The following is a 14035-nucleotide window of genomic DNA, read 5'->3' on the forward strand; positions in this document are numbered from 1 at the left end:
GGACATGGCCTTCATGATTCTGAGAGGAGCCACAGCAACCTCCCGCATCACTGTGGGGCAGGGCCCGTCCCCCTGAGCCGCCATGGCCGCCTGCCATTTTCCTCCTGCAAGGACTGCGCCCATAGCAACCCTGCTGCGGTGTGGGGGAAGGACTGGAAGAAGAGGAGAACGCGGCTCCAGCCCTATTCCGGCCAGTGAGACCGCTCCGCCCGCAGCCTTATCCCCACGTCCTCCCCTGACAGCCGGGCCGGGCTGTGCTGCTCCTTGTCCCGCTTCCCCCCATCGGCCGTGAGGGGGACGCCCGCGGGGCGGCTGTGCCCGCGCTTTCCGGCTCTCCTCAGTTGTTTTGCCCGTTAGTTAACTTCATATTTCGTATTGGGCCCACCTAAAATACCCCAGACTAATCGATATTTGCCAAACACGCGGAGAAAGGTGGCATAACCCCCACGGGCACTGCCGGGATGGGGTTATAACCCCACACAGGGCTCAGGACCTCGGTCTTTGCCCACTGTGTGGTTTTGTGCCTCATCCCCTTCAACTGCTGCCAAAAAGCACCACAATGGCTTATTTTTGTGTGTTATGGAGATGTAGGGAAAACCTAACACTTTCTCCCTCCCTCAGGCTGAGTAATTTCTTGGGTGAATTCTGGTTAAGTACCATTGTAACACTCACTCTTTTATCTACTTCTTTCTACAGGGCAACTAGGGAACAAGCATTTGATAACAAAGTGCACTGAAGTTATGGAAAATATCACTTGCTCTCAAAACCAGTTGTGTTTTGTAGGGAGTTTGTGTTAACAGCTGTTCATTAAACTCCAGTCCCAGCTGTGCTCGTGGTGCCTGAGCCATGGGGCTGCAGCTTGGCACCCACCTGCACACAGCTGTAGTTCATTGCCCCTTCCGGAAGAAAAAAGAGGGCAAAATTGTTCTGGATTAAAAAACAGTAAATATTACCTTGAACCCATTGCACTGGTACGTGGTGTTAAACACATTTGTGCTCTGGCAAGCAGTCTGGTTGGCTAGATATGCTTCTGATGTCAGCCTGCATCACCGTGCTGAAGTCTGTAACCCTCACCTGGCATCGTGAGAAGTCTCTCCCTTGGGGGAAAATCAGGTCCTAGTGATGCTTTGTTTAGAAAACACAACACGAGAATGCTGCATGTACTTAAGTTCTATTTAAAAACATGGACCCCAGGAGGTCCCTTCCAACATGAGCTGTTCTGAGTTGCAGCTGGTGTTGGTTCATGCACTGTTTTGCTGCCTCTGTGCAGGGCAGTGGTACAGCCTGGCGCTTGGGGGAGTGGGAGTGAAGTGATGGTACACCAGGGTGTGATACAACACTCAGCTTTGCTTAATGAAACAGTTTAACACCCTCTTTTCCTCTCTGTGGCAGTGCTGAATCTGGCCAAGCATTACTCTCATGCTACAGACTACATGGGAACAGGTATAAGTACTGGTAAACAACGTCAGCTGTTTTCATCATAATTTCTGCTTTTATGTACGCCAGGCACCTTTGAGCAGCAACTCATTGATATGCTTTAACATTTTTGATCTCACATTTATAACTATTTGAACTGTTGCCTCAATTTCTTCTCCATGGGCAGGAAAACTGAGGCTCTAATAACGTAAGACCATTATTTCTGTGTATGCTTGACTTGCAGAACAACAACCTGCCTCTTCAAGACTTCTTAGAGCCTGAAATTTAATCAAAGAGTGTTGGTGCGTTTTGGTTCCAGAATGATGACTACTCCAGAAGGTGATTATCAATTGTTTTGGCTTACTCATATGCTTAGCTATCTCAAGTTAGCCATCCCAGCCATTAAAACTACTTACATCACTTATTTTTATTGGCAAATATAGGCAAAATGCCAAAATGTTGCAAGAGGATTTAGATATCCAGCTCCCATTGTTTACAGTTACAGTGTCAAACAGTAACTAGGCCTGAAGGAAAATACAGACTATTTGATCCCATGGCCTGGTGATGGTTTTTTTTTTTTTTTTTTTGGACCACGCTGTGTCTACATTAAGAGTTTGATTCTGAGCCACTGAAGTCCATGAAAACACTATTGACTTTGGTGGGAGAAAAATACTAGGTTTCTAACAAAGTAACCTGTGCCAGAGCAGTGCTATGGGTATAGCAGCAGAACAGAGCAGGATGACTAACACATTGTATAAAGCATTGCTTTTATGTAACAGCTTTAACTGATAGGTTCAGCTCAGTCAAGAGCATCTGCGTGACCTTATGTCCTATTAGCAAGGTTTGCCTACTTAGCGAAGGGCCCTTGGTGTGCCGTGTCCTTGGGTGGCAGTAAGGAGTGTGGCCATGCAGAGCCCCTGAGGAGCAATGGCTGAACACCTGAAGGCGTGATTGATGAAACAGTTTAGGAAGAGAGCCAGCATTGGGTTGGACTTGATCCAGCATCTGTATACATAGATGGAGTTGCTCTGCTGTCCTGTTCTTTATCTGTGGCTGGAGGGGACGTGGCTCTTTCAGGTTCTTGAACATTGGTTTGCTTATGGGAAACACAAAGGGCTAAAGACTTGTGCTGATACAAGTTACACTCTCATAGGTTACACTATTGTCTGGTTCTTATAAACTGTCACCCTGATGCTTATTTGATTCATCACTTCTTTCATCTCTCTGAAATGTGACTGAGCTGGCTAATGCTTTTATTATCCCTCACTAGATGTCAGGAAGAAGCAAACTTACACCAGTGTACATGAGGCAGTGAAAGCTGGTGATGTAGAACAGCTTGCATTAATGATAAAACGTGGAGCCTCTATCGACGAGGTGGATTTAGTCCACAAGTTCACACCATTGCACTGTGCTGCACACTCTGGAAGCCTGGAGGTAAAATCATAAAATCATAGAATAACCTGGGTTGAAAAGGACCACAATGATCATCCAGTTTCAGCCACCTGCAGGGTTGGCAACAACCAGACCAGGCTGCCCAGAGTCACATCCAGCCTGGCCCTGAATGCCTGCAGGGATGGGGCATCCACAGCCTCCTTGGGCAACCTGTCACCACCCTCTGTGTGAAAAACTTCCCTCTAATCTCTAACCTAAACCTCCCCTGTCTCAGTTTAAATTCATCCCCCCTTGTCCTAAAAATATCTACCCTTGAAAACAGCCATTCCTCTCCTGTTTATGTTAGTGTTTGGACACAGCAAGGTTTTATGGGTTAACATTTTCCTCTGGGGAGAGGCTGAACACAACATTGCTAGCTTTGATCAAGCTAGATCTATAATCTCTGCCTGCTCTTTTTTTCTGATTTAAGGTATTCACTAAGGAAAGATGTGCAGTTTGTTAGAACTACATTTTACCTTTCTGAAGCCCCAGGCAGTTTATGTAATCAGTGTTCTCAGATTTTACAAAATCAGAGCTTTTCTAACACCAAACAAGGTGTGCCTTCTGGTCTCCCCTTCTAGCCTCATTACCTTCTTTTGTCCTTTTGTTTTCCCCTTCACTCAGAACACTTGGAAAATCCATAAGGATATGTTTAATATTCTGAAAGTGACTGAGCCAAGCGAGAAGTGACACAGAAATGTTTGTTCATTTCCCAGTGTTCTGTCCCATGCCTCATTCTCTACAGAAACAGTTCAAATACAGTTCATTTTCATAAGCAAGAACACTGACTGTTGATGCAGAAATGATTTGATTTCCAGAAGGACTGAGCTGCTGCATTCAGCACAACATTCACCTTCCTGTTACAGCCTCCTTGTGCAATGTTTATAGCGATCTTACTTTGAAACAGCAAGGCTGTAAATAACCGTATAAAAAATGAAGTCCCAAAGGAAAGAGAGCTGGAGACTAGCCTAAAAGAAGACAGTAAATAGTAATGATGTGTAACAAAAAGCTTTAACTAGTTTTGTAGTTTATTATTTTCTTAATTGTTCTTTAAGCTTTCCATGGAAAGCAATAACACCTGCTGAAAAAAAGGTGAATAAAGTTAAAATAATCTGTGATGGGTGAGAGGAGAGATGGGATTACATATACTCAAGAAAGCCTAATAAATGAACTGAGGCTTTACTTTTGATTCATGGCATCTTTCCTGCTGTTCATTTTAGCTGGACTTCAAATGAGCATCTTTGCACCATTTTTCCCCAGTGTTTTTACCTCATGCCACATGAACGCTCTCACAGTCTGCATTTTAAGTATGGAATTGTAAGATAAAGAAGGCACACTGCAAGTCATTGCAATTAGTAGGTTGGTTGTGCTTTTTGTGCCCTTGGATGAAGCCTTGAGACCATGTCATTTCCTAACACTGTTTGAAATGTAACATCTACTGTTGATTTATAGTTAGCATTTGCCTCAGATGAGTTATAAGAATTGTTATGGAATAAGAGTTTATTAAATGAATAAGAGCTTGTTTTTGGTTGCGCAGTGCCTTCACTGGTTGCTCTGGCATGGAGCTGATGTGACACGTGTGACAGTCAGAGGCTGGACAGCAGCTCACCTTGCGGCAATCCGTGGGCAGGATGCTTGCGTGCAGGTATGTAGAGATATTCACTCTCCAGCAAAAGGAAGGCAGGCCTTTGGTTTGGACACTTCCTCATGAAGATCAGCTGAAAGTGCTCCTACTGGAGCTGGCTCTGTGTCTTTACAGCTGAAACCAAGTCACTGGTAAAATGACTGCACTCGTTTGTTCCCTCTGTGCTATCAGATTTATCAGAGGAACCCAGCTGACCATCTCAAGTCACCCTGTGAGACAGTGTTTGCTCTTTCAGCCTGTGAGCTTTGCATTTCTTGTAGGCTTTGTTAATAAATGGAGCAAACCTAGAAGCTCGAGATGACCGCGGGTGCACTCCATCACACCTGGCTGCAGCCCATGGGCAGTCGTACACATTGCAAACCATACTGCGAAGTGGAGCGGTGAGAGCCTTCTACCTGCAATTCCCTAATGCAGAGCCAGAGTCTGGTATCCTTTTCCATACCAAACCCCTCACTAACTGAGGTTTGGGACTATAGATTAACCTCTGTTGGTACATTCTCATTGGTGACGCTGTGAATTTATTTGTAGTGTAAATTTGCATTTTTTTAATCGTAAGATGTTAAAAAAATCCAGTTGTGTATTATATAACGACTAACATGGTGGTAGATGTCTGAAAACACAACTTTTATGTGTGTTTTATTTCAATGAAGCCACGAACCTGTGAGAAATACGTCTTATGCTGCTTTCGTGGCTTGAATTTGGAGAAATATTTGATTTTGTTTAAATAAAGTAGCACAATGAACTGTTGATACTTATTTATGGAATGTCTCGTGTCTAAGCTTCATAAACAAACTAACCTGCAGCTTTCGTTTTAGAATGTAAACGCAGCAGACAGGAATGACTGGAAGCCTGTTCATTATGCTGCTTTTCATGGTGGCTTGGGCTGTTTGCAGCTTCTTGTTAGATGGGGAGCATGCATAGGTGATGTGGATACTGATGGAAACCTTCCAGGTATGTCAGGAATAATCATTTGGTTTTTCAGCCCTTGTTGTGGATGTGATAACTCTAGCACATCATATATAAAACACACAAGCAGCATTGATAGGATGATAATGGTTTGGTAAGACAGAAGGGAACAACTTAAAAATAAAAAAGGAGATTAAATGGTAGGAATAAATTCTTTCTAAATTCAAGACTAAAAGGTAAAAGCAGAAGTGAAAGGGAAAAGCAAGAATGAAAGGGAAAAGCAAGACTGAAAGGGAAAAGAAGCAGTGAAAGAGAAGAGCAGCAGTGAAAGAGAAGAGCAGCAGTGAAAGGGAAGAGCAGCAGCGAAAGGCAAAAGCAGCAGTGAAAGGCAAAAGCAGCAGTGAAAGGGAAATACAGCAGTGAAAGGGAAAAGCAAGACTGAAAAGGAAAAGCAAGACTGAAAGGGAAAAGCAGCAGTGAAAGAGAAGAGCAGCAGTGAAAGAGAAGAGCAGCAGTGAAAGGGAAAATCAGAGGTGAAAGGGAAAATCAGAGGTGAAAGGGAAAATCAGAGGTGAAAGGGAAAATCAGAGGTGAAAGGGAAGAGCAGAAGTGAAAGGGAAAAGTAAGACTAAAAGGGAAAAGCAGCAGTAAAAGGGAAAAGTAAGACTAAAAGGGAAAAGCAGCAGTGAAAGGGAAAATAAGCAGTGAAAGGGAAAATCAGCAGTGCAAGAGAAAATCAGAAATGAAAGGGAAAAGCAAAACAAAAAGGTAAAATCAGCAGTGAATGGGAAAATCAGCAGTGAAAGGGAAAATCAGCAGTGAAAGGGAAAAGCAGCAGTGAAAGGGAAAAGCAGCAGTGAAAGGGAAAAGCAGCAGTGAAAGTGAAGAGCAGCAGGGAAAGGGAAAAGCAGCAGGGAAAGGGAAAAGCAGCAGGGAAAGGGAAAAGCAGCAGGGAAAGGGAAAAGCAGCAGGGAAAGGGAAAAGCAGCAGGGAAAGGGAAATTCAGCAGTGAATGGGAAAATCAGCAGTGAAAGGTAAAATCAGCAGTGAAAGGGAAAATCAGGAGTTAAAGGGAAAATCAGACGTGAATGGGAAAATCAACAGTGAAAGGGAAAATCAGCAGTGAAAGGGAAAAGCAGCAGTGAAAGGGAAAAGCAGAAATGAAAGGGAAAATCAGCAGTGAAAGGGAAAAGCAAGACTAAATGGGAAAAGAAAGACTAAAACGGAAAAGCAGCAGTGAAAGGGAGAAGCAGCACTGAAAGGGAAAAGCAGAAATGAAAGGGAAAAGCAGCAGTGAAAGGGAAAATCAGCAGTGAAAGGGAAGAGCAGCAGTGAAAGGGATGAGCAGCAGTGAAAGGGATGAGCAGCAGTGAAAGGGATGAGCAGCAGTGAAAGGGAAAAGAAAGACTAAAACGGAAAAGCAGCAGTGAAAGGGAGAAGCAGCACTGAAAGGGAAAAGCAAGATTAAAAGGGAAAAGCAAGATTAAAAGGGAAAATCAGCAGTGAAAGGGAAAAGCAGCAGTGAAAGGGAAAAGCAAGACTAAAAGGGAAAAGCAGCAGTGAATGGGAAAGCAAGACTAAAAGGGAAAAGCAGCAGGGAAAGGGAAAAGCGGCAGGGAAAGGGAAAGGAGCACAGAAAAGCAGCACTGAAAGGGAAAAGGAACAAGAAAATGCAGCACTGAAAGGGAGAAGCAGAACTGATAAAGAAAAGGAGCCCTGAAACGGAAAAGGAGCCGTGAGAGGGAAAAGGAGAACTGATAAAGAAAAGCAGCCCTGAAAGGGAAAAGCAGCCCTGAAAAAGAAAATAAGCAAAGAAATGCAGCCCTGAAAGGAAAAAGCAGTCCTGAAAGTTAGAAGGAGCCCCGAAAGGGAATGGAACAGCATAAAGTAACACTGACAGGGAAAAGGAGTACATAAAGGGCAAAGGCAGCACTGAAAGAGAAAAGGAGCCCTGAAAGGGAAAAGCATCAAAGCAAGGGAAAAGAAGCACGGAAAGGTAAAAGGAACAAGCACAGGGAGCAGGCAGGTAGGCACAGCAAAGCAGCAAGCAAAGCCCAATCTCTCAGAGGGGGCCTGCTAACCGGAACCCCAGCTATTGCCCTTCCAAAGAAACTCCACCATTTTGACAGCCAAAACAGAAACTACGGTTTCGGTTCTCATGACTCTTCCCTGCGCTCCCAAATAAATGGTTTCGTGACATCCTCTACCACACTGCAACTGCTCAGAATAATCAAAATTATATCATTCATGACATAAGAAACTCACTTTTGCCTGGTGGCAACGACAGTCCATTCCCATCCTGTCCCTCCATGTAATGAACATTGCATTTGGCCTTCTAACAGCCTCCTGGATGAATCCACCAAGAGCAAGGAAGCACCCTGCCCTTACTCTGAAGAGAGAAAGAAAGCAAGGTTCATGGAAACAGGCACACAAGGCTCGCAACAAGACACGGTGCTCCAGATCATGACAGAGATATGACTACCACAGTGCCAGAACATGATTTACCACTAAAGGAAACATCTGGGGGCACATTCACAACTTCAGCACAAGCTGTAATGGCTCAGCATATTTAGCTTTCTTATCGTTCAGCTGGAGATCGAGATACTCCGAAGTATCAGTCAGCAAGCACTCGGATGAGCCTGCCCTCTGGTTTTAATGATGACAGACATCATTACTGCCACCTCTGACACCTTACCAGGAGATGCTTCCATTTATTAGCCTGGTCTTGATTCCTTCCATCAGCAGCTGCTCCTAAACTGACCTCCATTCATACAGTGATACGACTGACTTCTAGCACGAGCTGACCTGCAAGACAGAGAAGAGAAAGCAGGATGGCAACAAACACTGACATAGCACGTTCAAATATTCTTGAACAGCCATAAAAGAGACAAAACAGGAGAGAAACGCATCCGCAGCAACACCCCAGTTCATAAAGAAATGCAACTCCAGCCTGGCCTCAGCAGCCCTTATATATTTCTTACACATTTGATTAAGCCAACTGCAATTTGAACCAGGAGAATTCACAGTCTCTTGCAAATGTCACCGTAAAGCAGAATAGGACACAGCAAAAAAAAAAGAAAAAAAAAAAGAAAAAAAAAAAAAAAGAAATATAAAGAAAAGAAGCAAGCCAAAAACCAGGGAATCAAAGTTTAAAAAACCACAGAAAACAAACAGAAAAAAAACACATACTATCTGTAACAGCAGAAAGACTAGCACAGTGTGAATATACTACAAAGGTAAGGAAAGAATGGCTCACCCACCACTGAGGATGGAAGTGCACAGAACAAACTCCACAGAGGAGAAACCATCAAAAAAAATTCCACCCAGGGGCAGTCAGCCTTCAAAAATGAGCTGTAAGAGAGGTGCAGCCAGGCTCCATCCCTTCCAGTCACTCAGCTGCATTGCCCTCACCTGCACTAACCAGGGCTGACCAGGTCCCTTCCCTAGGTGATAATCAGTGGCTCAGACTGTGATTCAACAGTTCTCATACAGCGTATCTAAAGAAAAATAGCAAAGCATAGATGAAAAACACAACAACAAATAAACCATGAAGGATTTTAGGAAATAACACAGAATTAAAAAAAATAATAATAATAAAAGCAAAGAAAAAATAATAAATCAAACAAAAGAAAAAAACTAAGACAAGGAAAAACAGAAAAAAACTTATAAAAAAACCAAAAAACAAAAAAAAAAAAAAAAAAACAAAAAAAAAACACGACATAGAAAACACCAAATAGGAAAGAAAACCATAGAACTGCAAAGGAAAAAAAATAACACAGCAAAGCAAAGCACAGATGATAAAAAACAACAAGGAAAACACACCTCCCTGACATGACATCTTGCCTCCTGAGCAGGTCACAGTGTCCCTCACTCAGATGTAGAGCAGGGAGGAAGATGAGACCCCACGTGTTCCTTGCTGCACACTCCCATCTAAAAGGTCCATACGCTCCTTGGGAAGCACAATGCCACCTGGGGAAAAGAGAAAGCAGGAACAGGACATGCAGGCGGCTATCACCCAGCAGAAGGCCAGATCCTTCCGTCTGTTATCCGCTCCTTTTTTTAGTCCTAATAGGGCCCCGAGGATACAGAAATAGCAGTGCTTAGCAGAAGGACTCGGAGAAGGATCGGTAGAAACTGTCAGGAGGACAACTGGCATCGTGTGGACACAAACAGGCTGTTGGTGCAAGGAAGGAAACAGCACCTGAGCATTTCACCAGACAGGTTCCCTCCTCTCTGTCTTCCTGCAAAGATACAAGGATAAAAACCTCATTTCCTCTGAGCAACAATTGGAAACAAGACCAGAAAATTATTCATTCAAAGGCACTTCTAGGAGATGTATAACAGAGTCCTTCCCAGTTACACGAGCTTACGCTGTGGCCTTTGGTGAAACAAGCTGCCTTTGTGGTCCTGAGGACTCCTTTTTGTCATCTGTTGGGCACAGCAAGAGAGCTTTTCTTGTACAAATCTATGCCCTGTGTACCTTTCTCCATCCCAAAACCTAGAGTTGCGGTGCAGACACTGGATGCTGACCAGAGCAGTAAAAGAACAGAAGAGGGGAAAAGCAGATACAGGTAAGACACCTAAAAGAAAGGAAAAGAGCAGAAGAGAAGGAAGGATACGGTTAAGAACAAAGGACAGAAGATGGAAAGTGCTATAGAGGATTGGACTGGACACGAGCAGATCAGAGCTACACCAAGGTGTGGCTTCTCCCTGTGTCCATGTCCACCACGGGCAACATCCCCCAATGACAGGGATGATGCTGCTCCAGCAGCTGATGGGGTTGTGGTCTGGGGTTACGTTCTATGCAGAGCCTCCAGAACGTGCTACAGACCTCCAGTTCCCTGACACTTCTTTTTTTTCCAGGTGTCTGCACACAAGGAACAGGTGTTCTCTATGCCCTGCATGCTGGTAATTAGTGTGGGCAATTACTGTGTATGAACTGGGGGAGGAAAATTCAGGGGTGGGATAGTGAGGAGGAATTGGAGGGGGCTGGGAAATTGTTTGGGTGGGATTGTAGAGATCAGATATGACTGCTAGGATGGGGGATATTTGGTTGGAAATACTGTCATTTCTATTACTCATTGCTTTGTATGATAAGTTATTAAATGCTTTATGTTCCCTCTGCTACATCTCTGCTTGCAGTCATTTGTGCAATGACAAAGGTCCTCAGCTCTACATGCCCACCTCCAGGGCAGGATGGAGCACCACAGATGGCAGTGTTCCACAGCTGCCACCAGCAGCCCCAGCTCGTCCCTCCACACCTGAGGTGTGAGTGGCTGTGAGAGGAATGTCTCTGTGGAAGTGCAGCTCATTCCTCCCCTCTGATGGGGGCAGAAGGCATCTGCATTTCCCTCATGGCTCTTATTTCTTGTGTTACTGTGGGAAATGAGCTGAGTCACTGTGCCTCCCTACTATGGCAAGCTCTGCAGCTCTGCCACTGTCTTTATACTCAGCTGTTCCTGTGTGTAAAGCTCCACACTTGGACCCTGCAGAGCCCAGAGGCCTCCTTGGCTGCTGTTACTCACCTGGACATTGAGGGTGCTGTGTCTCCAGTCTGTACCTGCTTCCAGGTGGCACTTGCAAGACACTGCGAGTCCACCTGGTTGGAACTGCAGTCAACAAACACAAATGTGAAAGAAATAAGAAAGGATTCTTTCATTTCACAGGCTTTCATCTCCATTGAAAGATGTTCTGCTGTGCAGCACAGCTGGGAGCATTTCATATGTGCAAAAAAGGGGGATAGGCCCTGGCTGTGCCCGGCCCCCTTCCGGCCCAGGCCCCAAAGCAGCCCCGACTGTGCTGGGTTCCCCTCTCACCTGGGCCCTGCAGTGGCCTCAGCTGTGCCTGGTCCCCCTCTGCTCTGGGCCCTGAGCTGGCCCCAGCTGTGCCTGGTCCTCCTCCATCCTGGGCCCCAAGGCCCTGCCTCTGCCTGCTCCCCCTCTGCTCTGGGCCCTGAGCTGGCCCTAACTGTGCCAGGCCCCCCTCTGGCACAGGCCCTGCCTCAAGCCCCGCCCCCTGTGGGCCGCAGTGCTAGTGCCTGTTGGTTTTGCTCTCTTCCCTCTTCTTTCCCTGTTCTCTTCACAAATGCTTTCAGATCCCCCAGGATGACGTGCACTGACACTGCTGCCTTCTTCCTGCACAAACTTTCTGGGCAGCTCAGCTTTTTCTACAGAGCAGCGTGCCTTTGGAAGTGCTTGGAGGATGTAAACTAACAGCAAGAGAACACTGAGCTCTTCTGGGTCTTTCTAGACATGGCAAAGGGACAGGAGAGAGTGCTCAGCCTTGAGTGGTTGCTTGTATGCAGAAATCACAGTTGTCAACATCTGTGCTGTTTTGCTGTAGGCAGTAGTGTGTGACAAGAAGCCTACAATTATCAATTTAGTGAACGTAATTAATTGTAACAGTTCCCCTTCCTTCTTCCCTCGACACTTGGGTTATGGAGTTCTCCTATGCTATGTGCCGGTGTAATACCTCTGAGCCACAGCACTGTTGCGTTTAGCAAAGCTCATGGCAACAGGCTTTGGCCAACCTCAGAGCTACGTAGATGATGAGAAGATATCCGATGATAGGAGAGAAAATGAACAAGCTCCAAGGTAAGTGTTGTTTTTTCCTTCTAGTCAGCACGCCATCGCTAAATCTTCCATGCTGTGACTTTTATCTTGATAGTGATGATCCCTTAACCTCACACCTTTAGCACAGCACTTTCTGTGGAGATTCCCACCAGTGACAAAGTATTAGTGCCACTTTTCTGCCTGTTTCTTTTTTGTCTGTATTTTCCAGAATGTGGGTATTTCTTTCATTGCCCACAAACACTGCCCAGTGCAGGAGGAGGCAGGGACAAGAGTCAGGAGCAAGGGCAGAATAGTTTCTCTGTTAGTGAATGGAATGCCAGTGTTTTCTGCATATGGACTTGCCATAGTGCTTCTTACAAGGCCTAACAGTGGGATGAAATGTGCCCTGAAGCAGGTGTGCTTTTTAGGAAGGCAAAAGAGAAATGCAGATAATGCTAAGGGGGGCCACTAAGATGATCAGAGGGCTGGAGCACCTTTCCTATGAGAACAGGTTGAGGGAACTGGGCTTGTTGTGCTTGGAAAAGAGAAGGCTCCAGGGAAACCTCACTGTGGCCTTCTAGTATTTGAAAGGAGCATATAAACAGGCAGGGGAATGGCTGTTTACGAGGGTGGATAGTGATAGGACAAGGGGGAATGTTTTTAAAGTGATACGGGGACGTTTAGGTTGGATATTAGGTTGATGTTTTTCACACAGAGGGTGGTGATGCACTGGAACAGGTTGCCCATGGAGGTTGTGGATGCTCCATCCCTGGAGGCATTCCAGGCCAGGCTGGATGTGGCTCTGGGCAGCCTGGTCTGCTGGTTGGAGACCCTGCACACTGTGGTCCTTTTCAACCCAGGCTATTCTATGAGTCTATGGCTGTACGATTGTATCAGACCTCAGGGAAGTCACGTGGAAGAGACAAGCCTTTGAAATTAAGCTTGATTCGCTTTGCCCCTCATACACCTGATCACTGCATCCCTTACTTGGCAAATGGTCTTTCTGTGGGGTGTAGATGAGGAAAGGGGAGGAGGAAAATAAAGCAGCTGCTTTGTCTTAGAGCTCTTGTTTCGTTGGGGTCTGGCCCTATTTTCTGAAACTAAAAGACGATGTGTGAAAGAAGGACTGGGAAAGGCACAATAAGGTTTTGGGTTTTGTGCTGACTCCAGCTTGCTGCTTGCTGCTGGGAAAGGCACACTTAGCTCCAAGGAAGGATGCATGCGTGGAAATCCAGTGGCCAGGGGTAAGGGGTACCCAGCAATAGAGGGCAACAAAAGCTGGGGTGATTTGCTTTTAAACTGCAGCCAGTGAAGTCCTGTCCCATTGGATCTGACATATGTATCCCCATTCCCTTCCAGTTTGTGCAGAGATGGCATGAGGCATTGCTTTCTGCCAGACTGCAGGAGCAGAAGCATTTCAGGTGCCTAAATGGTTTGGTTTCCTCATTGTGGTGTAATGGGGTACGCATAGAAGGAGGACTTCCATTCTTGGGGTGGATATGCACATGGGAGGCTGTGCAGGGAAGGCTCCATCCTGGCCAGTTCAGCCAGCAGCTGTATCCAGCTGGCAGAAGCCCCAGCCCAAGAGGCCGGCACTGGCCCTGCCCATAAAGCCACAGTAAGGGAAGCCAACATCAGCTCTGGAGCCTAAAGCCACAGTCAGAGAGGCGAGCAACAGCCTCGGGGCATACAGATGTGAACCTCTATTCATTCCCACTATCTCCCTTGGGACTCCATTGAGCGCTATGAGGCCACATTAGTCTTGACTGGTTTTTAATGAAAATTACAAAACCATGACATCTGCACAAGAGCCAATTCCCTGTTGTCTTTTAGTCTTGATTTCCCTTTCACTGCCGCTTTTCCCTTTCACAGCCGCTTTTCCCTTTTAGTCTTGCTTTACCCTTTTAGTCTTGCTTTTCCCTTTTAGTCTTGACTTTCCCTTTTAGTCTTGCTTTTCCCTTTCAGTCTTGCATTTCCCTTTCACTGCTGCTTTTCCCTTTCACTGTTGATTTTCCCTTTCACTGCTGCTTTTCCATTTCACTGCTGCTTTTCCCTTTCACTGCTGCTTTTCCCTTTTAGTCTTGTA

At 45.6% G+C, this 14035-nt stretch overlaps 1 long non-coding RNA gene across 3 annotated transcripts; it reads right to left on the reverse strand.

Moving 5' to 3' along the window:
* Positions 1-1818: 1818 nt before the first annotated feature.
* LOC146760375 (uncharacterized) lies at positions 1819-11245 on the reverse strand. Of its 3 annotated transcripts, XR_014947684.1 has the most exons (6): positions 10924-11245; positions 9221-9639; positions 8810-8895; positions 8094-8203; positions 7664-7787; positions 1819-2844 (listed from the first exon to the last, which is right to left on the reverse strand). It is a non-coding gene; the product is annotated as an uncharacterized LOC146760375 (long non-coding RNA). The 3 variants fall into 3 exon arrangements; XR_014947682.1 differs by lacking the exon at positions 10924-11245 and having other exon boundaries at positions 9221-10675; XR_014947683.1 differs by lacking the exons at positions 1819-2844; positions 10924-11245 and adding an exon at positions 4486-4606 and having other exon boundaries at positions 9221-10675.
* Between the last annotated feature and the right edge of the window lie 2790 nt (positions 11246-14035).

Source organism: Coturnix japonica, chromosome 6 (assembly GCF_054131305.1).
Source record: "Coturnix japonica strain WE chromosome 6, WE-NBRP24, whole genome shotgun sequence".
Classification (NCBI taxonomy): Eukaryota; Metazoa; Chordata; class Aves; order Galliformes; family Phasianidae; genus Coturnix; species Coturnix japonica.